The sequence below is a fragment of the Staurois parvus genome, unplaced genomic scaffold, assembly GCF_062004578.1.
Source record: "Staurois parvus isolate SC_StPar_1 unplaced genomic scaffold, SC_StPar_1.0 ptg000154l, whole genome shotgun sequence".
Taxonomy (NCBI): domain Eukaryota; kingdom Metazoa; phylum Chordata; class Amphibia; order Anura; family Ranidae; genus Staurois; species Staurois parvus.
The window spans coordinates 26,014,584-26,040,889 of NW_028317950.1; the positions used below are offsets into that span (position 1 = coordinate 26,014,584).

The 26,306-nt window shown below is 42.8% G+C and overlaps 1 protein-coding gene across 5 annotated transcripts in view; it reads right to left on the bottom strand.

Moving 5' to 3' along the window:
- Positions 1-26,306, bottom strand: part of CACNA1B (calcium voltage-gated channel subunit alpha1 B) — a 378,141-nt gene that overhangs the window by 229,154 nt on the left and 122,681 nt on the right. The gene's annotated exons all lie outside the window — the stretch shown is intronic.

A 26,306-nucleotide genomic window follows, 5' to 3' on the forward strand; every position in this document is an offset into this window, starting at 1 on the left:
TCATTTATAAAGTATCAGATCCTTACTGTGATCCAGTGCTTTGTACACAGCAGCACATACTTTGCCACTCTTTTAGGCTGCCAGGATAGAAGAAAGGAAGCTCTAAGTCACAAAATGTATATTATATAGGGCGCGCTTGTTGGAGCCCAACCTCTGTAGCTGTAAGATAAAGGTGCCAGATGGATATCAGGGATGGATGGATGGGAGCAGTAATACTGAGGCAGCTCTTCTTAGAGTGGAAGCAAGGCTCTAATGCAGTAACAAGAAAAAGAGAGGAAGGCGCCTCTAAGTGCAGTATTGACAATTTATTTAGTAAACAATGGATAAATTGCACTTACAAGATAAACGACCTCTGAAGAATGAGCCTATTGAGCATGCTCCGAAATGCATTACCACCCCCTTCACCTGCTACATCTGACTCTGCTCTCCAAGCTTCATTTCTGATGCACAGGCACATCCTGGACTCTACTTCCTGATCCTATAGACATAGCTTGCGGCTGGATGTCCCACCTGGATCTTATTACATCACACGATGAGTCTTTTTAACCATTTATCTTGTAAGTGCAATTTATCCATTGTTTACTAAATAAATTGTCAATACTGCACTTAGAGGCGCCTTCCTCTCTTTTTCTTGAAGCTCTAAGTCACAACTGAAGCTTATAGTGAGCTAAGGACTCTCTGCTCATGTAATAGCACTAGGTGACTGAGCAGCCAATCAACAAGAAGCGGAGCTTTCACAGAGGTGAGACACATGCCCCTCCACATCTGGAAGTACCGGGTGTGTCTCTTTGTTGCTAACAACCAAATAAAGTGGCAGCAGAGCAAAAGGAAGATGAGTATGTGCAGCTGGAGCCAGCTAAAAGAATCTTTTGTTTTGCTCTGGGTGGGCAAAATACAAGTCCAATATTAAGCTGCCATGTCCTATTTACATGATAAAAACGAGAATACCCAACTATCTTCCAACCAAGACTGCTAAGAATTATATAATACTCATCAGTTTCAGGTTTCCTGTGGCTGGCGGCACCCAAACACAACCACGTTGTCGGGACATATGATCCCTGTCAAACAGCAAGATCAATATTTGGGCTCAGCTTCTGATTGACTCACGGTGTTATCTATATTGAGCTTTTACATGTTTATTCAGAAAATATTTAAAGATCCAGTATTCCCTTTAAACAGTCAGTTTCCATTGCAAGTCCTATTAGTGTCTCACAGTAGTGCAACACCTCTAAACCTGGGTGAGGGATAATGAATGAACAAAATTGCATCCAGCTCCCATGTTTACTGGGAACAATAAAACCGCTTTAGAAAATTTGGATAATGTAAGGTTGCCGACAGGCCACTGGCATTGCACAATTCACCCTCTGACAGTATATTTTTGTTCTGTAGCTGGTATTACAGAAAATGATAAAACGGCAGAGGTGGCCCAGTGCAATAAGTTTCCTCCCCAGTGATCTGTGTTGAAGCGCAGAAGGAAGATTTAGATGGAAGGCTGAAAAAAGAGGATGCTTCACAGAATAGTCACAATATGAAATCAATCCGTCAAGAAAAGCAGAAAGAATGTTTGGCAGGGGCTGGATATCTTCCAGTAGCATGTGTGTGTTTAAGTCAGTGGATTTCAAAAGGTCAGGAGTAACAAATGAGAGGACTAAAGTGAACCTTACTTCATTTTAAACTTTTAAATCTGAAAATCCTTTATAAGAGCAGACAACACAAGATGCCTGCTATTACCTCTATACTTATAAAGCCCCTCTGATTTAACTTCACTTTGTTACTGGGGCCTGTTTGCAGGGTAGGGGACAGGTGGTGATGGACCTTTCCTCCTTGTTTCCCATTAAGGTATTGGGTGCCAAGTCTGGGTCACATAAGAGGACTGCTCCCAAGATGGGTTCTTCTTGGCTACACCAGGCATCTGTAACAGGATCATTCTCCGAGCACATGTGGTACCTATGCTCTGTGCTGTTTTCATCAATGCCCTAGGACTAACCCGAGGCCGCCGTGGAAGAATACTCAACCTTAAGGCAGGCCTCCATTCCCAGAGATGAATGTACACCGTGTACACTTGCACCATAACTGTTCTCCAGTTAACCCTCAGGTTCACATGACAATGTACATCTGCACTGTAGACTTGCAATTAGGAGGGACACACTGAGCCTTGTCCAGCGTTTTCCACTACTGCTCCCTAGCGCAGGCTCCATATGTGCACTTGACACTCAAACTTTTGTATCTCTGTACAGGATGGGGACCCCTACGGTGTGAGTCCGATCCCATTACTATGTGATACAGACCACTGGAAGAAGGAGTGCTGACAACTACTCCCTTGCTTCTGAAGGTTATTCCACCTATAACAGGTACACACAATTGACAGGCTGCATTAACTGACTGTAGAATTCCATTACCCACTTGCTGTACTGCACCAGGATGATTCTTAAATGCTGTCTCTTCATACCCCAATATGCTAGTGAACCAAAGCCATAGAAATGTGCTGGTTACTTGTATTGCGCTCCTTTAAATAATTTTAGACCAGGCAAAGTTTAAATGCCTTACTTAGGAAAAGACTGAGCATACAAGGTTCATAATGTAATAAAACAGTTGTTGTGCCTACATCCCTAATCCTAACTCAGGCTATGTGCTGCTCCGGCATACCTGCAAAGGTACTCAAAGGTTCATGAATACTCATGTATTCAAAGGTTCATAAGTGGCATTCCCCAGTGGCTGTTGTCTTCAGGGTGAACCCCTGGTCCCAGTGACCTTCTACATCATGACAGGCTTCCAGAAGTTAGTAAGAAGTCACAAGCCAGCAGAATAGTGGGGTGCTACGACTTACAGAGAAGAACTCAGGCCCTGGACCACTGTCCCTCTTTATAGACACAGGACCAGAGGGTCAGACTAAAAAATCCTGCAAAGAGCAAAACCTGGGAATTAAGGTTATCTCTTACACTCCCATCCGGGCAGCACCCAAGTAGCTCAAATGCAACCTGCTTACATGTTACTTATAAAGCTCTACCAACTGCCAATTACCTGTCCAATGAGAATGTATTTATTGGCCACTGAAGCAGTCTAATTTGACATTGTAATTGCATTTGGCAAACAGTGAGACCCCATTTACAAACTATATCATAGAGGTGCACAGAAGAATATGTCTGTTGTTTAAAGGTAACAGCAGCCATCTTTGGAGTCTGATCTTCGGTAGCAGTTTTAGCTTGAAACTTCAAAATGAGGTGCAGGTTGATTCTGAAGGCAAACTGTCATGAAAGGAAAATGGAGGGTGGAGGTAGGGGGTGGGGAGATTTTCTTGCTCCAATTTCTTTGTGTGCTGTAGGTTGTCAACAGTATTTTTACAATTTTGGCATTTCTGTGTTATGACATATAGTATATACCCAGATATGTGCACTAATCCACCAGGATTCTTGTTGGGCTCTTTATTCACTGGGTGTACAGTATGTACTAATATTAATCTTCTGTAAAGCTTGTATTCTTTTCATACTTGCATGCATCTACAGTATATACTTACAGCTAATGTTACATGCTGGTTGCAGTAGTTCCCCTGCTCCCAATTACTTTGATTAGATTACTGATTATTTTCCCAGGAAGGAAACCACAGAAAACCACTAATCCACAGTTAAGGTTTTGCTTCTCCTATTTACTTACAGATTTAGCGACTATCCTGTTTGGAGACATTTGGGGTCATTTCTCATACCTCCCGTCCCCAAAAGGAGGCTACAAATATATCCTTTCAATGGAAACAATCCAATATATATATATATATATATATATATACACATACACGCACTGTATATATATAAATAATTTGTGAAACCTGAAAAATGAGTTTTATATGGGCTGGGTACATCAATGATATGGCTAGGCAGTTGGTGTGCCGATCAGCAGAACACGAAATTGGATATTTACTACACAGAAGGTGGTTGTGTTACCCTCTAAATGCTGGAACTTATCTGAAAAATAACAATACTGACCTTCGAGGGAAATCCTTCCTAGCTGGTCCTCCTCAGCCTTCAAGGAGAATGCTTTAAATCCTCCTCTCATCTTTTGAGCGGCCACCAGATTCCTGGCTGCCATTTCTCAGAGAGACCAATCGATCGGGCAATTAAACAGATTAGTTTTGCAGGAATTAATGCAGGAGTCATGTTCCTATAGACAATGCAAGGTGGTTTTTATTTAATAACGTTATGCAGTACGCGTTGCAGTAATTGATGTGGGAACACAGCAAGTTAGGGGGTTGGTTTTGACATATTAATCTCTAGAAGATACAGTATGGGCCTCTTTATGTGCATGGAAGAAGGACTTCTGTTGCATACAGAAAACAGTATGCATTTTTAATGCATATACCATTGTGGGTACATTTTTTTTAAAGAGCTGTGAGAAACACAAGTAGAACTGCAAAAGCCATAAGTAGGAGTTGCATGATACATGAGAATGAGATACAAAGAGGACTGCATGAGGCATGAATAAGAGCTGCATGTGGGCGGGGACACTCACGCTGCACATGGGGAGTACCTTCAGCCTTGCACGTGCTCACCAATGCCCAGAACCAGGCAGGGAGCGCGGTCATGTGAAAGTCAAATACTATTAAAGTACCCTGGCTTAGAGATGAGCCATGCACTGTGTGTAGATCTGTGAGATGCAGAGTTCCTCTCTAAAACCTTCCATCCATCCATGTCACTACAAATTTCTTGCTGCATGAGCATGTTGCATTTGGGAGAGACACTGCAGAGCCTATGCCCTCTCCACCTGTCCACTGTATCTCTGCCACCTTACTCTCAGTGACAGAATCAGGTCCAACTGAGCACATAGCGTGGACTTTATGCGTGCTCTCACTTAACTCCTTTAGCTCTCCTGTACCATGCTTGGAACCAGATCTTCCACCTATTTATATATCACACCGGATGGAAGGCCCGCCCCAGACAAAAAGCACGGAAACTGAGATGGTGAAAGTTAACCCTTACCCCAGTCTGGGCAAGCCAAACTACCTGGCTAATACAAGAAAAACCCACACTGTAGACAACCTGCCTACATGCATGAGACACAAGTAGGACTGCCTGAGGCACGAGTAGGACTGCCTGAGACACGAGTAGGACTGCCTGAGACACGAGTAGGAGCGGCATGAGACACGAGTAGGAGCGGCATGAGACACGAGTAGGAGCGGCATGAGACACGAGTAGGAGCTGCATGAGACACGAGTAGGAGCTGCATGAGACACGAGTAGGAGCTGCATGAGACACGAGTAGGAACTGCCTGAGACACGAGTAGGAACTGCCTGAGACACGAGTAGGACTGCCTGAGACACGAGTAGGAGCTGCATGAGACACGAGTAGGAGCTGCATGAGACACGAGTAGGAGCTGCATGAGACACGAGTAGGAGCTGCATGAGACACGAGTAGGAGCTGCATGAGACACGAGTAGGAGCTGCATGAGACACGAGTAGGAGCTGCATGAGACACGAGTAGGAGCTGCATGAGACACGAGTAGGAGCTGCATGAGACACGAGTAGGAGCTGCATGAGACACGAGTAGAACAGCAGAAGACACAAGTAGAACAGCAGAAGACACGCGTAGGAGCTGCATGAGAGATGAGTAGGGCTGCATGAGACACAAGTAGAAGCTGCATTAGACACCAATAGAACATATGTAGGAGCTGAATGATGGGAGCATGATCACAAGCAGGAAGCATGAGACATGAGAAAGAATGCTAAGACACAAGCAGGCTTTTTAGAGACATTAGTAGAACTACATGAGACTCGACTTCCTTGACATGTTGTGCAAATGTTTGTTTTATTAGGGAAACTGTAATGATTTGGGGGAATTTTTAAGTTAGTCTATGTCTTTAAACTGATGTTTTATACTCTTTATTATTAATAATAATACATGTATAGGACCTTATTTTACATATAAAAATGGGTAAAGTCATGTGATGGAATACCTGTATCTCCCACTGTGCTCAGTGGTTACTCCCCCCGAAACTCACTATAGGACTCATAAGTGATGAAGGGGGCAAGCAGAAAGAACCATGGCACACCATGGGGAACATACTGTAGGTGTTTCATACTCCAGAAAGTGTTGAATGCTGGAGACAATACTGCTTGAACACAGTGGAACTTAGATGCACCACCTGCCAGAGAGGTATTTAGTGTCTTCTCTTGAAGGATGCAAGCTTTGCAAATTTTATAGAAAGTGACATGGCTGCTCTCAGCTAGAACCAGATTAACCAGGCTGTCGTGGCTGAACAATAGAGCTTGGTAAAATTTGTGTTGCTCATTTTTAGAGCGCTGATACTTTCCCAGGGTGTTTAAATGAGAGCCCTGTACCATCCCATAAAGGAGCACACAACCCAATGTTCCTACCACAATATGGAGGAAGATGTGGAGCACCATGTGTGAACAGAAGGTCTTAAAATCTCCAGGGGGGTGAAGAATAATGATCAATTTCATGATAAAAAATCCAATGCATTTTGGGGGATTGCAGCCCACCTTTGTTTCAGGGCTTTGGTTGTGCTAGATCTGTTGGCCATGGGCGCTGCAGTCTGTATCCTCCTACTGTATGATATAAGAGTTTTGGAGTATTTGTTGTACGTGCAGTGGCAAAAACGGTTTTAATATGAAACTGACTGCACTAATAAATGATCATTGATGCACAGCAATCTTCTCCCACCTCCACAATCTTCACATGCTTGAGGGGACCCATATTTAGAAGCTCCTCTAAGAGCCACCACAGACAGACTTGTCAAAGATCATCTCTCAGACCTTTTTCAGTTGCAGCACCCTTTAAAATAATGCAAAATCTCAAGGCACCCTATTCTAAAATTGAGCAAAATAAACAAATAGTTTTTTACATATCACAGCAGCATTCACACCTGGTGTGGTCCCCCCGTGTACCCCGTCTTTACCTTTTCTCATCTCCCTGGGACTATATATTACTCATACTGCACTTTATTATTTATTGTGTTATACTCTTATGATAGTGCCTAACTGCTATGATAGTGCCTAACTGCTACCACCTGATTGCCTACCTTAGTCATGTGGTGCTACCCTCGTTGATCAAGGGGTACCGGGGTTTTTTTTATATTATGTGTTCTTTTGAGCCGGGGAATTCCCAAAGACTCTGTTTTGTAGAGTACTTTTCTAAAACTAATTAAAACAATTTTGAAAAAAAAACCAAAAAAACGTGAAAATTCCCTCTTGCAGTGGGGCTGCACCAGCACTGCAAGGGTTGATTGATCAGTTCTAGGGGCATGAATACGTACATTTACTTACCTGATCCATTTCTCCTGCAGGCTCCTCTGCAGTACTAGACTGGTTCCCTCACTGTCTTCTCCCCTATGCTCCAGAGGTCTAATGTCTTGACATCATGAAGACCAATGCAGGGCCCACAGCCCTACATGGGAAATTAAGATGTTAAGGAACAGTCCATTGGAGCATGGGGGAGTTCCACCTGCCAGGGGAGCAGAGGATTGGGTAAGTAAAATTGCTTTTAGACTACAGAGAATAAACAACCAGTTAACCCTTGCAGGGCAGCTGCAACCCCTCTGCAAGAGTAAACTATCAGGTTTCCCAAAGTTCTGCTTTCATCTTCCACTATCTCTGTTGATATTTCTGCTATTTTGTTAAATCATACTTCCAAACATTAGTCTGATTTCCCCCTGCTGGCTCACAAATGGCACGACACAGGCAGGATTATAGGAAAAAAGCGTTGAGGTCTTTGCAGTCTGAGTCACCTTGCGGCGGACATGACTAAGTTGATGTTATGAAGAGATTAGCATGTCTAGGATTCCCAGAGCTCTCTTTTCCCTAGAGACTTGACTCGTGATAGGACTCAGCTGCAGCATTTCATATATATGCATGTCGTCAGACACACACACATACACACACACACACACACACACACACACACACACACTCTGTACGCATTTCCCCAGGGGTACTGTAGCAGCCTCAGTTACATCACACTTTGTCTGTGTTGCAAAACTCTGTGGCAAGATTACAAATGGCTTGGTTAGCAGCAAACATACTGCTGTTAAAAGTGTCCAAATTCACAATGTTAGGGTTACATTTAGCTGTTAGGAAGGCATTTTAGTGTACATATAGCTAAATCTTTGGGGGAAGGGTTAGACCCAGTGATGTGTGTCTGTATCCCTCCTTGCCACATTCACTCTGTCTGTCCTGGCGTCCATTGTCATCAGAAAGTGATGGGAAATCAAAATCTTAAAGTGGACGCAGAAAAATCAGATATTGCATACTTGCATTTTATAATTATAAATGCATTCCCTGTGCTGGCCCAGCTACTCTACCCTCCCTTTACCCCCTTAAATAACATTTTGCATAGCTGCCAGAGGAGAAGGAAGGGGATTAGGGGTGGTGAACCTGTGGCAGGCATGCCGAATCGGGCACTCAGAGCCCTCTCTGTCGGAACGCTAGCCAAGTCACCCCAGCAGCCGAGGATCGGATAGAGACAAATATAGGGGCCAATGCGCAAGCTCGAAAAGGAGTAGCAGAGCCAGGCAAAGACATCATGAGACTCATTCGCTGTGACCTGTTCGGGATTTTGCATGGCCGGTCACTGCACTGCCAAGGAAATTCTACATATATTTGCTTGGACTGGCCCCCACAAGGTAGGAAATGCCCTCAGATGCCTTTTTCAGAGCAGGCTAAAAGCTGGTGGTCAGTGGAAAATTGCCCCTCTGTGCTGGCGGTCAGTGGAAAATTGCCCCTCTGTGCTGGCGGGCAGTGGAACTTTGCCCCCCTGTGCTGGTGATCAGTGGGACTTTGCCTCCTTGTATTCGTGGTCAGTAGAACTTTGCCCTCCTGTGCTGGTGGGCAGTGGAACTTTGCCCCCCTGTGCTGGTGATCAGTGTAACTTTGCCTCCTTGTATTGGTGGTCAGTGTAACTTTGCCTCCTTGTATTGGTGGTCAGTGGAACTTTGCCTCCTTGTATTGGTGGTCAGTGGAACTCTGCCTCCTTGTATTGGTGGTCAGTGGAACTTTGCCTCCTTGTATTGGTGGTCAGTGGAACTTTGCCTCCTTGTATTGGTGGTCAGTGGAACTTTGCCCCCCTGTGCTGGTGGGCAGTGGAACTTTGCCCCCCCTGTGCTGGTGGGCAGTGGAACTTTGCCCCTCTGTGCTGGTGGGCAGTGGAACTTTGCCCCCCCGTGCTGGTGATCAGTGGGACTTTGCCTCCTTGTATTGGTGGTCAGTGGAACTTTGCCTCCTTGTATTGGTGGTCAGTGGAACTTTGCCTCCTTGTATTGGTGGTCAGTGGAACTTTGCCTCCTTGTATTGGTGGTCAGTGGAACTTTGCCTCCTTGTATTGGTGGTCAGTGGAACTTTGTCCCCTTGTGATGGTGGTTAGTGGAACTGTTAAAAAGCTCTGTTACTGTGTTTTTCTTTTAAGACAAACGTATGTTAACGTATGAGTTGTTTTTCTAAACTAAAACCTCAGTATTCAGGTTTAATTGCAGTGTTGGCACTTTGAGATAAATAAGTGGGTTTTGGGTTGCAGTTTGGGCGATTGGTCTCTAAAAGGTGCATCATTACTGCTTTAGAGTGTCACCTGAGAGACAGCTCTGCGTTTGCTGTTGCTGCTGACATCACATCCAAGATGGCGGCACTCAGCGTTAGTCATGCTTTTGGATATCTATACAAGGAAGGTGTTTACAGATAAATAGTATGCATAAAAATACCTTAAATGCACATATAATCTTATGGGAAGATTTTTATTGAAATGAATGGACAGGTGACGGGGTCTCCAGACATCTCCAGGTCTCGTTGTTGCAGTCTACAGGAGCACAGCATTGTGGGTTCCGATGTTGTCAGAGCCTTTACTCTGACTAAAGACTCTCCGTAAGTCACTGCCCCAGCGCATGGCTGCCATGGATTTAGGTCATGTGACCTGACAACAGAGTGCTTTGAGATCTTTACTGTTGACAACTAAATTGATCTTCGTAACCTGCCTACTCATCCTTCATAATGCTAGTCTAATTCTTTAAAACTAATCAAAATTTTGAGCTTAGTTTAACTTTAAGGAGTAAATTGTGGAAGCTAAATTATGTATTTTGCTGTTCAGTTGATGAAAGTCTTATTTTATTTTGTAGATGTCAGGAAAGAACTCTGATCCAACTCTGATCCAAACAAAAGCTTTTATTTGGTTTACAAAGACAAAGCTCAGTAGAAGGAATTACTCTGGTGAAGACTAGAGCCATGCGAACTCAACTCATGTAGAGTGATTTTTTTAAATCTGGCAAAAGGGTTGTTCAGTTAAAAGGTCCAAGTAGCTTACTAAAGCAGATGATGCGAAAACCAAACATTCCGTCTATCGAAAAACGAAGACAGCTCATACGATTGTGCCATTATTTGCTTAATTTTTCTAACAAAAGCCCAGCATGCTGGATCAGGCACTTTCAATTGCGGTACGTAAATTGCGCGTTGCAACTGGCAAACTAATGATGCAAAAGATGAACGATTTTACATTTTCTTTTGATGTTCGCATAGTCTATGGCCTGCTTAACTTTTTAGGGCAGGGACATCACAAGCAGGAGGGGAGTTCTGCAGCCCTGGGTGGGTGAGGAGTTCTACCTAGTGTTTCACTTCACCGCTAGTGAAACTGGCATGTTTACTCAATCCCACACACTCATTGACTGGAAGTCTATAAGGAAGGGATGGACAGCCATGAGATTTGATAAAATGCAGAGGACCCGTTTACCAGTTGACCCTCACCAGCTGTGTTGGGGACCCAACAAAAAATGAGGAGAAATCTTTTAAATAGGACACAGCAAAGAAAAAGCTCATAGATGTTCCAACCATTCTCTCCTCTATCCAAAAAAAGGGTCAAGATATATATTGACCTTCGGTTCTAAATAACTGGAATTCTTTCACGTACATATAACTGTTCCAGTCATAGGGACACCATAAACATTAAGTGCTTTTTTTTCACAGAACAAAAATGTTTATCAGATATTTTGTGTTAAGATGCTCAACAGCAATCTTCTTTTGAGGGACTGCAGCATTTCTCACATAATGAAGAGGCCCCCGCACCAGCTCAGCTCAAGTCTTCCAGGAAATTATTTTTAAACATTGGAAACTATGTAAGAAACATAGAATAGCATGACAAGATGGACGACCCCTTTGAGAGGTACAAAGCACAGTCTTATACTCCACTGGGAAGGCATCTACAGGTCGCTAGCCCTCCAAGGAGTTGCCAAATGGACTGTTTGTATCAAAATTGGAACATTTTCTCCATTCAATTAGTATCAAGAGAGAGATAAACCACAAAGACTGTTTATAAGAAGAATGGATGCCCCAGTGTGAAACTTTTTTTATGTGCAAACATGCTTATTAAACTATTTATTTCCTGTATTTATATAGCACAAACAAGTGCTTTATAAGGGAAAGAAAATCATTCCCTTCATTGCTCAACTTCAAAAGAACTTACAATCTAATGTCCCCATTACAGTCTCTTCCACACTGTAGGCCACCTTGCAATAATAACCTAAAATGTTTACTATTGTCCAGTCATGCAGCATAAAACAATGTCACCCACTAAAGTTTGATGTTGAGCCAGAAATCACTGGTATTCTCTCCATACACAAAGTCCTGCCAAATACGCCATTTAATACAGCCAGCTATTGCATAATAGTTTCCTTTAAGAAAAAGTAAGGCTTGTTGCTGCACTGGCACTTCTTACTGATAGACAAGCATATTTTTAATTATTGGTAAAGGGAAAAATGGTGATAAGTAGTAGGAAATTGGGAGTAGTAGGAAAGTGGGAGAAGGATTAGAGGCAATCAGTAATTTTAGTATCCTATACTGCCAAACAAGCTGCAGATCAGGTCTGTGCTGTCAATTCACACTGGAATAAATACCATTGTAGGTCCAATTCACTTCTAGTTTGTTCACTTTTTTGCCAGTCAAGCCCTGATGATGCTGATGCCTTGGCTATTACTTGAATTATACCTCTGACCTTTAATGGAATAAAGTTGTATCTAAACCTCTTAGCAATGGTGTGGCGCTTCAATTTCAACTCTTATTACGTTACACTACAAGCCAAGGAGACTGTAGAGATCTGGGGTGTAGAAGCCTCCTGCCCAGGAACCAGATCATTTACTCCAACATTAATACCTAATGATAACAACACCAGTAAAATAAACCTACAGGTCCAACGCTACCTTTCCATTTTCCTCAACTGTCATATGTAAATGGAAGTAACCCCCCAACCAATATCAAACTATTTTTACAGTAGTCCCCAACCCTGCTCCTATTTTATGTTGTACTTCTGTGGTGTCAGAAGGGAAACGAAGTACAGTATAGACCACCCACCACAAATATTCAGCGTGCATAGGTGGCAAATCCTGCTAGCACCTGTAGTACTCTGGGTGATTATGTGTGCCTAACTGGTCTGGGATGTGCACTTGGCATACTGGCTGAAAGTATGCAGCTGACCACACCTCAAACATGCAGCAAGATCTGTTTTCCTAATCTGTGCTGTGTAATTTTCTCAATCTTGCTTCACCAATCACCAATCAGATGACTAGCGGAATCCTTAAGCCGGTGGTTTGTACTCCCTGAATGTAGAGGGGTGTGTTACATATCATGGACCGTCATAGAAATGCCTTTTTCAGCTCCAAAAGCTATATTAAGACCAATAAGCTATGTGTGGGGTGTGCTATAGTGTAGTGGTCTCCAAACAGTGGTCCGAGGGCCGGATGTGGCCCTTTGCTAGCCTTTATCCAGCCCATGGGTCACTATACCTCCCAATGATATGAGGCACTATTCCTTCCACTGACACCAACAGTGGGGCACTATTCCTCCAACTGATACCTACAATGGGGCACTATTCCTCCCACTGATACCAATGATGGGGCATTATTCTTCCTCCAACTAACTACCAACCCTGAGGCGATGTTTATTCTCACTGATGCCAGGCTTGGGAAATTTTCTACCCCCACTGGCCACAATCCAGCCCCCCTAAAGGCTGAAGGACAGTAAACTGGCCCTTTGTTTGAAAAGTTTGGAGACCCCTACTGTAGTGTCTACTTTTATATGACATCTCTATATTACACTCGTTCTTGTAACGAAATAAAACTTTGCTGCTTTATACTAGCAGAAAGTTAAAATCAGCCTTACAGTGGGAGTGCCATCTATGAAGGCTGAAGTGTATAAAGGGGAAATGTTTAGGTAGGCTTAGAGCAGAAGAGCTCAGGGTTGATGATACCAATAGCAGGCAAGGAAGGAGGGAGGGTAGGAATGCAGAGTACTGCAAACTGCAGCCTGTAATAAATGTTGATGACCTCCTAACAGCATGTAGCCATCTCTAAACCATGAGCATTAATTTACAAACCTTTTGCAGGTAACACTGTTACTGTAGATACCAGCTGGTGAGTGTATTCAGCTATATGAATAAACCTGCCTTTTCACTAAAAACATTAAGAATAGTAACACAGAAGCTGCAGAGGATGGTTTGCTGCACCAACTGTATGACTGTGAATTGGTGAAGATGTTGTAACTGACACCAGTGACCCAGGCAGAAAATCATCACTTATTAGGGAAGATGAGAAGAATATTTGCACCTTCCAGCAACCTTTCAGCGAGGAACTCACACTGGGTGTCTATTACTCATCTGCAAGATACGCAGACGCACTGCGACACCCCAGGACATCCAATTCTACATCCAGTAACTCGACAGCTGATGAGATGAAGGATGACCCGTGACACCACCATAACAGACGTGCAATAACATGACTGCTATCATTTCCCGATGACCTCCGCTCGTTATTACTCCACGAAAAAGGAATTTAACCCACAGCAAAATGAGGTTTCATTAGTGTTAATTCACTTTGGGTGAGAAAATGTAATTGTTTTTTTTCATGTTATGTATGTGATTGTGCCAAATGGAGGGCTAGCACTGAAAGTAAAGAGAGCTAGTCAACATGGGGATTGTGCAAGGGTGTGAATATTAATTCTTATAACATATCTAAAGCCAATCTTTAATTTGTTTAATAACTTTAACAAATCCTCACTGACCTCTGACACTGCAAGCACAGTGAAGATATTCATCTGAAAATTTCACAAAAGACGCACTGAAATTGCAGCTTCTCTCCTCTAGTTTTCTCTGGCAACAGGGACTTTGAAGCCTGTCGGCCTTCGAATGTGAACACAAATGCTGTAAACTGTTAGAAATCCACTGTGATTCAAAATAAAGGATTTTTCAGACCATGCCACTGTGGCAGCATGCTCTACCACGCCACTGTGGCAGCATGCTCTACCACAGTACTGCAATGCACCTTAATGCACCACAACCCATCCCATGTGGGGTGCTGCATCTTGAAGAAATGCAGCCTTTTGCAGTGCAGTATAGTCCATTTGTTTAAAATGGGCTATAATGCAATGCACTGCAACACTCCTGATTAAAAGAAAAAAAAAAACAAGGCTGTTGCAGTGCACTGCATTCTGGTGTGAATGGGTCTAAGGGTTTCAGTTGTCGTATTTGAGGATGAATTACTCCACAGTGCCTGAAGCTCCTGTGAGCAGCCACAGTTGGCTGCACAGGCAAACCGTTCTCAGTGAAGCAGAGGAGAGTTGTTGCATATCTGGAATAGACTGTTGTTTCTAATTAGATATTTGGCAATCCCAATAATACATCATATAAAAGTTGTTAATACTATTCATAGAAATAATGTGTATTTTTTTTATTTTTGTGGAATTCCACTTTAAGATCCTAACATACATAGTGGAAGAAGACAAGGGCACGGCTACATTGGGCTGAATAGTAAGTGTGGTGTACAGTTTACGTCTACCATTAGTATACACTGTACAAAGTTTGCTGTCTTTGTACCCACAAAATACCCCTTCTAGGCTCCAGGGGCACAGCCCAGATACTTGGATTCCTAGGCTGCTGTTCCATAGTCAGGGTACAGGTGCACTTTAACTAAAAGGTTACTTTTCTTAGCTTGGTCTTACTCCCCCACTGCCAAGAAATCTTTCGGGAGCCCCAAAATGTCCTATAATGTCAAAAGTTACACAGGGTTGAGCAATCATCCTGCTGCCCATGTGATAGCAATCTACGCTGGTGGGCAGAAAGGCCCCAAATCCAGAAGTATCAGGTATATGCACAGACTCTGAAGGCAGATACTTGCAGCAGCCCCCATGTAACCCTGACTTTTCTAATATTATTCAACCAAAGCACCTCTAATGAAACTCACAAATCATGCTTGGATATTGTGCTTACGCGTCGCTGCACTGTTAGAGCGAGGTGACCAGGTTTTCTATACTTCATTATTAATGAATTTAGTGTAAAAAAAAAAAAAAAAAGGATGGTTTCCAGGTTACGGACTTGAGCTCTCAAATGCTGTGAGAAAATCCCGTGTTCTCTCTCCGGTCTCTGCCACGAACACAGCTTGGTGTGTTTGCAGAAGTACTGCAAGCCTGCGCTTGGTGAGCAACTACATGCCCTGATAGGGTGTGCTGGAAATACAGTTCTGCAGCTGCTGGGGGTCCAAGATTGGAAGAGAAATAGAGCCTGCTTTCTTAAAGTGTATGGGAACCCTAGCATTAACAGGTACATGCATAGACAAGTAAGTAGCAGACCAGGTTTTTTTTAAAACAACGAAAAAATTATATTTATTTTTTTTCTGCTCTTCTGCAAAGCAGTAGGAGAGGCATCACCCTTTAAGTGGAAGTGCAAGTAACTGGCATGATCAACAGAAAAATATCAAATACAAATAAAAAACACAGTTTGTGATACGGAAGAGTTAGTTGTGCTACAGTTTATTATTTTAGGGGTTTTTTTTCGTGGAAAAAATAGCATATTAAAAAAATATTTTAGCATATACTATTGCAACAAAAATCATATTGTATTTGAATCTTATTAAAAATGACCTTTCTTTTTCAATCCGCAGGGTTGTAATTTTCTGTAAAATAAAATGCGATATAGCAACCTGGAGATGTTTTGTACAGAGATGGTGTATGGAACCCCCCCCCAGAAAAGTCATTTCCGGCTCCTGTGATTGGTTTACTGATTTTCACAGAAGTCTGCACTAAGATACAAATCAGATTTTGGGCATCCCCTGCAATAAAAATTTAATTTTGGTGAGATTCTCACAAAGGGTAATATTATATAAAAGAATACATATAACTCAAAATACTGCGCTATAAAACAATCTATACAAATGTGTCTACCGTAAAACCGAATAGCAAATAATCTCTAGATAATATGCCAATGATATCAATATTCATAAATATCGTGTACATCTGAAATCAATAGCTTCCATGGTCAATGCAAACATAAAGCAAATTGTATAAAGCAAGTGCACAGTGAAAGTAGTGACTGTACAAACAGTCCGTTTGAACTAAAGTCCTCAGTGCAATGAAGCCACATCCAACTGTGAAAAGGCCATCAGTGAAATCCTTCACCAGTATGCCCGCACCAGAATGAAGATCAAATCAGCTTCAAAAAATGATACTCCAGTTCATTCAGTACTCCTCCTCTTGGGGCTGGTTAGGAGCCATCAGAAATGTTCCCTGTTATGTCAGCTCATCCAGAAAATAGAGGCAAGCCTGGAGCCGCGCTCACTTCCCGTTCCGTCCTCAGCCGGTGAGCTCTATACGACCCCATTGACTTCCATCCACTGGAATCTCACGATGGAGGACAGAACTCCACAAATACAAAATGTCGGCAACCGTCCTTCTAATCACTATGTAACTTGTTAATCACAGCCAGTGAACCAATGAGAAGAGAGAAGGGGCGGGGCTGAGACGTGACTCCATGTGCGAATGAACACACAGAGCAACGGCGCCCCATAGCAAGCTGCTTGCTGTGGGAGAGCCGGACAGGAAGGAAGGGCCAGAAGAGCCTGCGGGGGACCCGAGAAGAGGAGGTTCCGGGCTGCTCTGTGTAAAACCAGTACACAGCAGGTAAGTATATACATGTTCGTTATTTTTAGAGAAAAACAATTTAAGCCTTTTTAGTATCGCTTTAAAATCTGAACTTCAGGGGTTGATTTACTAAAACTGGAGAGTGCAAAATCTGGTGCAGCTGTGTATTGTAGCCAATCAGCTCTAACTTCAGCTTGTTCAATTAAAGTGATACTAAACACTCACAGTTTAATTTACTGTATTTTTCGCTCCATAAGACGCGCCTAGGTTTTAGAGGAGGAAAACAAGAAAAAAAAAATTCTGAACCAATGGACTGCAGACATAGTACCAGAGACTGCGGATGTACTACAGGAGATGACCAGAGACTGCAGATATTACTACAGGAGATGACCAGAGACTGCGGATATTACTACAGGAGATGACCAGAGACTGCAGATATTACTACAGGAGATGACCAGAGACTGTGGATGTACTACAGGAGATGACCAGAGACTGCGGACATTGTACAGGAGATGACCAGAGACTGCGGACACAGTACAGGGGATGACCAGAGACTGGGTACATAGTACAGGAGATGACCAGAGACTGGGTACATAGTACAGGAGATGACCAGAGACTGGGTACGTAGTACAGGGGATGACCAGAGACTGCTGACATTGTACAGGGGTTGACCAGAGACTTCGGACATACTACGGGAGATGACCAGAGACTGCGGACACAGTACAGGAGATGACCAGAGACTGCGGACACAGTACAGGAGATGACAAGAGACTGCGTACATAGTACAGGAGATGACCAGAGACTGCGTACACAGTACAGGAGATGACCAGAGACTGCGGACACAGTACAGGAGATGACAAGAGACTGCGGACACAGTACAGGAGATGACCAGAGACTGGGTACATAGTACAGGAGATGACCAGAGACTGGGTACATAGTACAGGAGATGACCAGAGACTGCAGACACAGTACAGGGATGACCAGAGACTGGGTACATAGTACAGGAGATGACCAAAGACTGCGGACATACTACAGGAGATAACCAGAGACTGCGGACACAGTACAGGAGATGACCAGAGACTGCGGACTTTTGGGGAACGGGTATCCGAATTTGACAGGTACCCGCTCCCACCTATGCTGACTCGGACTCCTCCTCTTTTCTGCCGCAGAAGAGTTGAGTGGCCGGCCCGGTATTCTAACATGGTGGCGGCTGATTGTTGTCCTGGTAAATATTTGCTCCATAAAATGCACAAACATTTTCCCCCATTTTTTGGGGGGGGGGGGGGGAGTATGTCTTATGGAGCGAAAAATACGGTACATTGTTCCTTCTATTTCTGTATATGGATGATGGCACATTTTAATAAAAAAAAAGAAAAAGGTACCTTTTTCCTAATTACTATACTGATGTCAAGTGACCCATATGTGGAATATAGTAAAAATAGAATTTTTTTTATTAAACTGTTTTAAGACATCATACAAATATATACATTAAATCAAATCTTTATTATTTTTGGCAATAACATGGTGTAGGTGGATTTCTGCCAGTCACAGGTTGTGTTACGCCCCCTAGCCTGTGTACTAGAATAGCAGGGAGATAAAACCTCCATCAATCAAGATTTAATATCCACCCCCCATTTTGCTTAGCTGGCTAGTAGGAAGATTGGGCTGTCATTTACCATTCTGTATAAGCCCACATGTGTGACTCTATAGTCTTTGGGAGTCATGCTTGTAACTGTCAATCTTGCAATGCCTCATGGGACATGTAGTTTGGCAACAGCTGGAGGGCCGCCAGTTTGACAACTGTGACCTAGGCAATAGTAGCGGAAGTGGGAGCGTGTACCTGTCAAATTCGGGTACCCCCCCTTGCTCCCCAACAGTGCCAATCCTTAACAGGGAGTAGAGTATGAAGCCTTAAAGCGAAATATCCCCTTTTGGGTGGAGCTCCACTTTAAGTACATTTTTAACATTTCTTTCTTTATTGGTGCGCTTTCTGTGAAGTTTTGCTTGCTTGGGGGGAAATAAAGAGCTGTGCGGGCACTGTGCTTGCATGACTCCTCTGAACAGCTCCTAATTAACAGAAGTGGAGCAAGCCTCTTTGTTAATTGGGGGCAATCAGTTCTCTTTTCTGTGGCAGACACAGCCCATAGGAATAGAACGGAGGTCCAGGGGCAGACTGACCATTTGGAAACTCGGCACTGCCCGAGGACCCGGGGTCAGTAGGGGGCCCCATGAGATGCCCCTGGTACCTTTTTCATAGGCTTTTTTGAGTTTGGGCAAGGACACAGGGGCCCCATGATCCCCTATTGCCCGGGGGCCCCAGGAGTTGTCAGTCCGCCCCTGCGGAGGGCTGGAGCTGCATGCTCCAGCCTCTCTGCCTGTCCCTGGCCCTACTCATCTAGGAGCGGGTAGGAGGAGGGTTGTTAATGTTTCAGGCTCCTCTAATGTAGTGTAATCAGTGCACAGACAGAGAGGGGGACGTGAGCTATCTGCTAACAGCTGACATCTCTTACAACCAGGTCACATCTGTGGCGGTTTTCTATATTGAAAACTGCCGTATTCCTTCTGTTAATCAGTTTCAGACCTGACACAGGTCTATCTGCTCTGTTTATGTGCCACATGTCACCTGTGACAGTTACCATTGTAGTGGTGTTTAACATGCCTTCTACCTATTTATTATGTAATATAACTATTTTTTATCAACCTCAAATTACAGACTTTGAGTCTGTCAGTGAAATGGTCCAAGAATGGTTGCAAATGACTAAAATCTTCCAGAAAAAGCATTCTGGTAGGCAGAGGGGTATAAAAAAGCCTGAAGTGTATCACCAGCCAAATCATTTACCTGTCCTGGTGACCACTACTCTGGGACAGAAGGTGACGGAAAATACAAAATTTTACACTTCCTACTGAAACAAAAGGTGAGCCGAAATCTTCCAACAGGGATACCTTTTCCCATGGCAACTGTCTAAAAGGAGATTTCTGCTCACTTTGGAAAGATTTTTTTTATCACATGTTGATGTGTTTCCAAGACAGGAAGTGAAGGTAAATCTCCCAAACTGGACACACACAGTAAAAAAGATCAAAAGAAAAGCTAACAAGCCAACAACAATCCAAAAACATGGGTTTTCGCTACAGTTTAAAGCTGGGCATATATGGATCTTTTGTTCCACAAAACGGATTTCCCCATCCACATATTTGAGGTGGATGGGGAAATCCTCCCTGCTGCATTATCGTACTCCGATAGCAGGGAATCCTCTGGTGTCAGAATACACAGATCAGCGCTGCAGCCAATTAGCTGCACACACCAATTGAACACACATTTTCTAATAGTTCCATTTCAGAGCAAGCATTTACTAGGTCGACTTCTCTCAAACGGAAACAGCAATAGAAGGATTGAAATTCAGCCAGTCCCTGCTGAACTGGCCAAATTTCAATCCATCTATGGCCTTCTTAAATGTGGGGTTCATACTTAATGAATATGTACACCCAACATTTCATATTCCTGGTATGTGCCTGCTGTACCATGTACTTTTATGAAAAAGTACCCTGTTCTCTTTGTATTGCTTCCTTTGGGTGATATCCCTGGTGTTCCTGTCAGTTCTTCTGCTTTCATAATAAAAACTGATCGCGCTAGGAAGGACAGCACAGCATGGTCAGTTTTCTGGCTGTGCTGGGAGGTAATCCAATGATCAGACTTGTGCTGACATGCCTTCACTACACAGCCATTCACTGGGAAGATCAGTATGCTGCTGTTTCTCCTCCCTGAACTCCTTATGCAGCTGAGAACAGAGATTATGTGATCACTTATAAAGAAAATGGGGGGGGGGGGTATTTATAATGCTTTTTTTATATCTATACACAAATGTTTTGTCTTTTATTCCCATTTCAAACTGAATGGTTTCTTTTACAAGGTAAGAGTTACATATCCTTTAAAGTCCCTCTCCTGCTGCCCCACTACACATACTTTCCCACCCCCAGCCCCTCTAACTATTACTTAGTACCTTACAAATTGAATTGATAAAAAAATGTCCAGAGATGGGCTTAATTTTGAATGGAGAAATGGAACCTCATTTTACACCCCGGTCACATCGGGGTGTAAAATTTGCATGCCAGGCGACTTGCAAATTGTATGCCAAGTCGTATCCTATTGTCCGCTATTAGAGCGGTCATATTGGTGCGGTTCCGACTTGGTCGGGGCCGCACTGATTTCTAAAGTAGTGCATGCATTCCTTCTGTTGTGATTTGATTAGACATCTGTGCCAGATGTATGGCAAATCGCAAATGAAATCGGCAGGTCACCCGATTTTGAAATTGTGCGACAGTGAAATCGCATGATTTCAAAATCGGCTTTGATCTGACCAGAGGCAGTTATATAAAAGAGGGCTATCTAAGAAACCATGAGAAATACAGGCAAGCAAAAAATAAAATGAGGGTACTCTATTAGTAAAAATGACATTTTTGATTCTGCATTCATTGTAACAAAATAAAAGTTAAAAAGACACAATCACACACTTTCAAGGTGCATACAAGGCAGCTATTACTGTGAGCTATCTGTCCTGACTCCCAGGAGGGTGCAGCTTCTGCAGAGTCAAAGGGATAGACTTAATTAAAAGCAATTCTTAAAGAAAACAAATGCTCTGTGCATCCCTTACTAATCATCACATCCAAAACATGGGGATGATTATAGGAGGAGGAAGAGAGGCTTCTGAAGTTTCAGACTGCACCGAACAAAAAGTATGCATCTGGATTTGTTGATTTTCTCTAATTTTTACTGGTTTATTTTATTATTTATTTATTTCAGGTACTTATATAGCGCTGTCAATTTACGGAGTGCTTTACACATATATATTGTACATACACATCAGTCCCTAACCCTCAAGGGGCAGACATTCATATACTAGGGCCAATTTAGACAGGATCCAATTAACCTACCAGCATGCCTTTGGAGTGTGGAAGGAAACCAGGGTACCCGGAGGAAACCCACGCAGGCACAGGGAGAACATGCAAGCTCCAGGCAGGAGGTGCCTTGGCTGGGATTCGAACCAACGACCCGAGTACTGCCAGGCGGGAGTGCTAACCATTTAGCCACTGTGCTGCCCCGGTTACTGGTAACATTTTCTGGCTGGGTAATTTGTTTACCATGTATGTCCATTTTGTTTTTTTGCCTTGAGGAATTCATTTTCTATCGTGGCAAACTTTGTCGTTCAAAACTACAATGTCTATAGGGCCAACTCGCACCACCTCAGTCCAGTGAGTTTTTTTTTTCTCTGCATCAAAACGGAATGGACAGTAGGATACATGGATGCCAATGGCAAAGTTCACACCACTGCAGCACATTTCAGTACAGTAAACAAAAATAGAACATGCTGCAATGAACTGCACTGGAACGCAGCAAAATGCATCCAAAACGCACAGGAATGCATCAAAAATTACAAAAAACAAAACCCTAGGAAATTTGGGGGGGAAAAAAAAAAAAGAAATGCTCTGGAAAGCATTGAAAACATATCAAAAACATGCAGAAAAGCATCTGGACTGTGTTTCTGTTATGTGAACCCTGTCCCAAGGACCCATTCACACTAGGAACTGTATTTGAATAGCACAGGTAGGTGCTGCATTTTCCTGTATGTTTCAAATGAAGTTCTGTGCAGTTTGATTTCAGCCATTCATTTTGGATGGGCTGAAATCACACTACACCCTGTTGCAAATTATTATGCAAATGATATTTTTCTCATTTACCTAAATAATTGATGTAAATAACAGTCAGCATAATTCTCATGTTATCAACTATTAAGAGTACAATTCACATTTTATTGAACAAACCTCCTAATGATAACAGGATTTTTTTTAAACATAAAACACTTACAATGCACTGTTCCAAATTATTACGCACAGTAAGTTTCAAAACACTTTATAGGTTGTAAAGAACTGAAAATTGCTATTTGTTGTGTTTGCAGCATATTTACTGAAATTAAAAGCTATTTCAATCAAACTTTTAACAACATTTTAACTTTTTAAACATTTTAACAGGTCGCGTTACATTGTAACATAGAACCCCTTATTTGATAGCAGCTTCACAAGTCTTGCATCCATTGAACTTGTGAGTTTTTGGACAGTTTCTGCTTGAATTTGTTTGCAAGATGTCAAAATAGCCTCCCAGAGCTGCTGTTTGGATGTAAACTGCCTCCCACCCTCATAGATCTTTTGCTTGAGGATGCTCCAAAGGTTCTCAATAGGATTGAGGTCAGGGGAGGATGGAGGCCACACCATGACTTTCTCTCCTTTTATCCCCATAGCAGCCATTGATGCAGAGGTATTCTTTGCAGCATGAGATGGTGCATTGTCATGCATGAAGATGATTTTATTACAGAAAGTATAGTTCTTCCTTCTGTACCAGGGAAGAAAGTGGTCAGTCATAAACTCCACATACTTTTCAGAGGTCATCTTTACACCTTTGGGGACCCTAAAGGGGCCAACCAGCTCTGTTCCCATGATTCTGGCCCAAAACATGACTCCACCACCGCCTTGCTGACATCGTTGCCTTGTTGGAACAGGGTGGCCGTCCACCAACCATCCACTACTCCATCCATCTGGACCATCCAGGGTTGCACGGCACTCATCAGTGAACAGGACTGTTTGAAAATTAGTCTTCATGTATTTTTCTGCCCAATGCAGCCGTTTCTGCTTGTCTGCATTGGTTATAACCTAATAACCTAATTGGTTATATATTGGTGGCCGAATAGAAGGTTTATGCACAGTTGCAGGACTCTGGAGGACTCTACACCTTGATGTCCATGGGACTCCAGAGGCACCAGCAGCTTCAAATATCTGTTTGCTGCTATGTAATGGTATTTTAGCAGTTGCTCTCTTGATCCGATGCATGGATCTGGCAGAAATCTTCCTCAATGTGCCTTTATCTGCACAAACCCGTCTGTGCTCTGAATCAGCCACAAATCTCTTAATAGTGCGATGATCACACTTAAGTTTTCGTGAAATATCTAATGTTTTCATATCTTGTCCAAGGCATTGAACTATTTCACTCTTTTCGGCAGCAGAGAGATCCTTTTTCTTCCCCATATTGCTTGAAAATGGTGCTCTGCTTAATAATGTGGAACACCCTCCTTTAGTAGTTTTTCCTTAAATTGGGCTCACCGGCCAATCTAATTATCACAGGTATCCAAGATTGTTTTCAGTGATCAAAAGAGTCCTGACACAAAATGCCATCCATGAGTTAAACTGAAAAACAAAATATTTAATCTTTGTGACACTTAAATAGAATTTGCATAATAATTTGGAACAGGGTGTACACCAAAAGCATGTACTACTTATGGAAACGTACTGCAACCGGATCGCATAGTACGTTTCTATTTGTGCAACCTGCGTTTGGGGTGTTAACCTTGCACTGACACCCGCTGCAGATCGCAAAAACCAGCAAAAACCAGCACCACATTCTAGTGGCATGCAATTGGCATGCGATTTGCAAGTCACATGGCATGCAAAGTTGCACCCTATTGTTCTCAATTACAGCAATTACGCAATTACACTGATTTCTAAAGTAGTACATGCACTACTTTAGGTGCGATTTGCATAGACTTCTGTCAGATGTCTGCAAATTGCACCTGAAATTGTCATGTCACCCAACTTTGAAATCGTGCGACTTCACTGTGAGTTGCACGATTTCAAAGTCGGGTTTAATGTCACCGGGGGTGTTACCCTAGGTACACACATGCATTTTCCGTATCGTTTTGAAGAAACGCAGTACAGTCCATTTAACATGATTTCCTATGGGACACATTCACATCTCTGCATTTTCACTCGGTGCGGTTTTTGGAAAGGGCCAGGGACTTTTTTAAAATGCAAAAAGTTGGGTTTTTGGTTCTATAGACTTCAATGGAAATGCTGCAGAAAACATGCAGTGACGCGTTTTAAATCTGTCTAGCAACAAGAAAAACAAAATGTGAAACGCATCAAAAACAAGTAAAAAAAAATACAAAACACACCACAAAACGCATAGGTGTGAACCGAGCCTTAAACAGTTGCAAATCTGCATGTATCATGTATCTGCATGTAAAGCAACAGCGTTAGATTTCAAAAATGCTTTAATTAAAAGAAAAAGTATTCAAGCTTCAATAAGGTGATTTTGCCTATTATGAGCTGATGTGGTTAATGTGCTGCAGGCAAGAGGAAGCTTTCCCCAGTCTTCTCTCCTCTATTGATCAGACAGTACACTGTAACTTTACAGCAAGTCACAAGGAGAAGCAGCAAGAGGCTGATCTGTGTCAGACATTTGTGAACAGGCAAAAGGATTTATAGGTCTGTGTCATCTCTGCCAGCATCTTATTCCAGAAATGAGATGCTTGTACTGGATGATGCTTGCACAAAGGTGCTCTGAAGAGAAAAGCAGATAAAGATTGTCAGGGGGAGGATGAAGATCTCTGTGACAGTAATAAATACCTGACAGTTTTAAAAGTGTTTATTATTTATGATACACTGAATATGAAAAATACAGTATATATGAAGCAAGGTAATCTTTAACAGGTTGCTTTATTTTAAAACAATGTTCTGCGTTGACCGGTGTTCTCCTTTAACTTAGTGGATATTTTGTACATGTTCCCTGTGCTGTTTTTTTTCCAGCCTCGTTGATTTGCGAGCAGCGATTTACGGGGGTTTCTTAAAAACCTTTGGTGTGTGTGGCAGGCAGGATAATTCAGGGTTTAAGTTGCAGAGGACCGGTTGACCAGTCACTCAGTGACACAGGAAATTGGACTGACGTGAAATCAAGGTGTGCAGGTGATAAGTGCCGCCGTGGCGTGACAAATAGCAGGCGAAGAAGGGCTCTGTGGTGGCGTCCGCTGGTCTCCGCCTACTTGCAAGGAAAAGCTGTAATCAGAGGGGGTGAGCGCCGGCTTACAAGTCGGAAAAACACATCGGCAACAATAAAACAGCAATTTGTGCCTTTCACAGCCTGTTATTACAAGAATCAACTTCTGAGACGCGATCCCGCGAGGGTTACATATAAAAACACGGGCGCGGGACTCCGGCAACAAAACACGATCCCGGCTGAAGGTTCAGGTAACCGGAATATAAGTTATTGCTGGGTGAAGGAGCTGCTAATTGCACAAATTCCCCTCTAACTCCCCTCTAAACTCTTAGATTGCAAGCTCTGAGGATCAGGGCCCTCCTAACCCTCTTGTATTGAACTGTATTGTTGCTGTACTGTCTCCCGTTATATTGTAAAGCGCTGAGCAAACCATTGGCACTATATAAATCCTGTATAATAATAATAATAATAAACTTGGCAGATTTTACTTTTATATTCAATGTTATCAGCCATATTAGGCTATTGAAGGCTTACAGTGGGTGTAAACCCTTCCATATACCCAGACTGGCCTCAGGTGATACAGAAGTGAAACAAATCCTCCTACATAAGTTG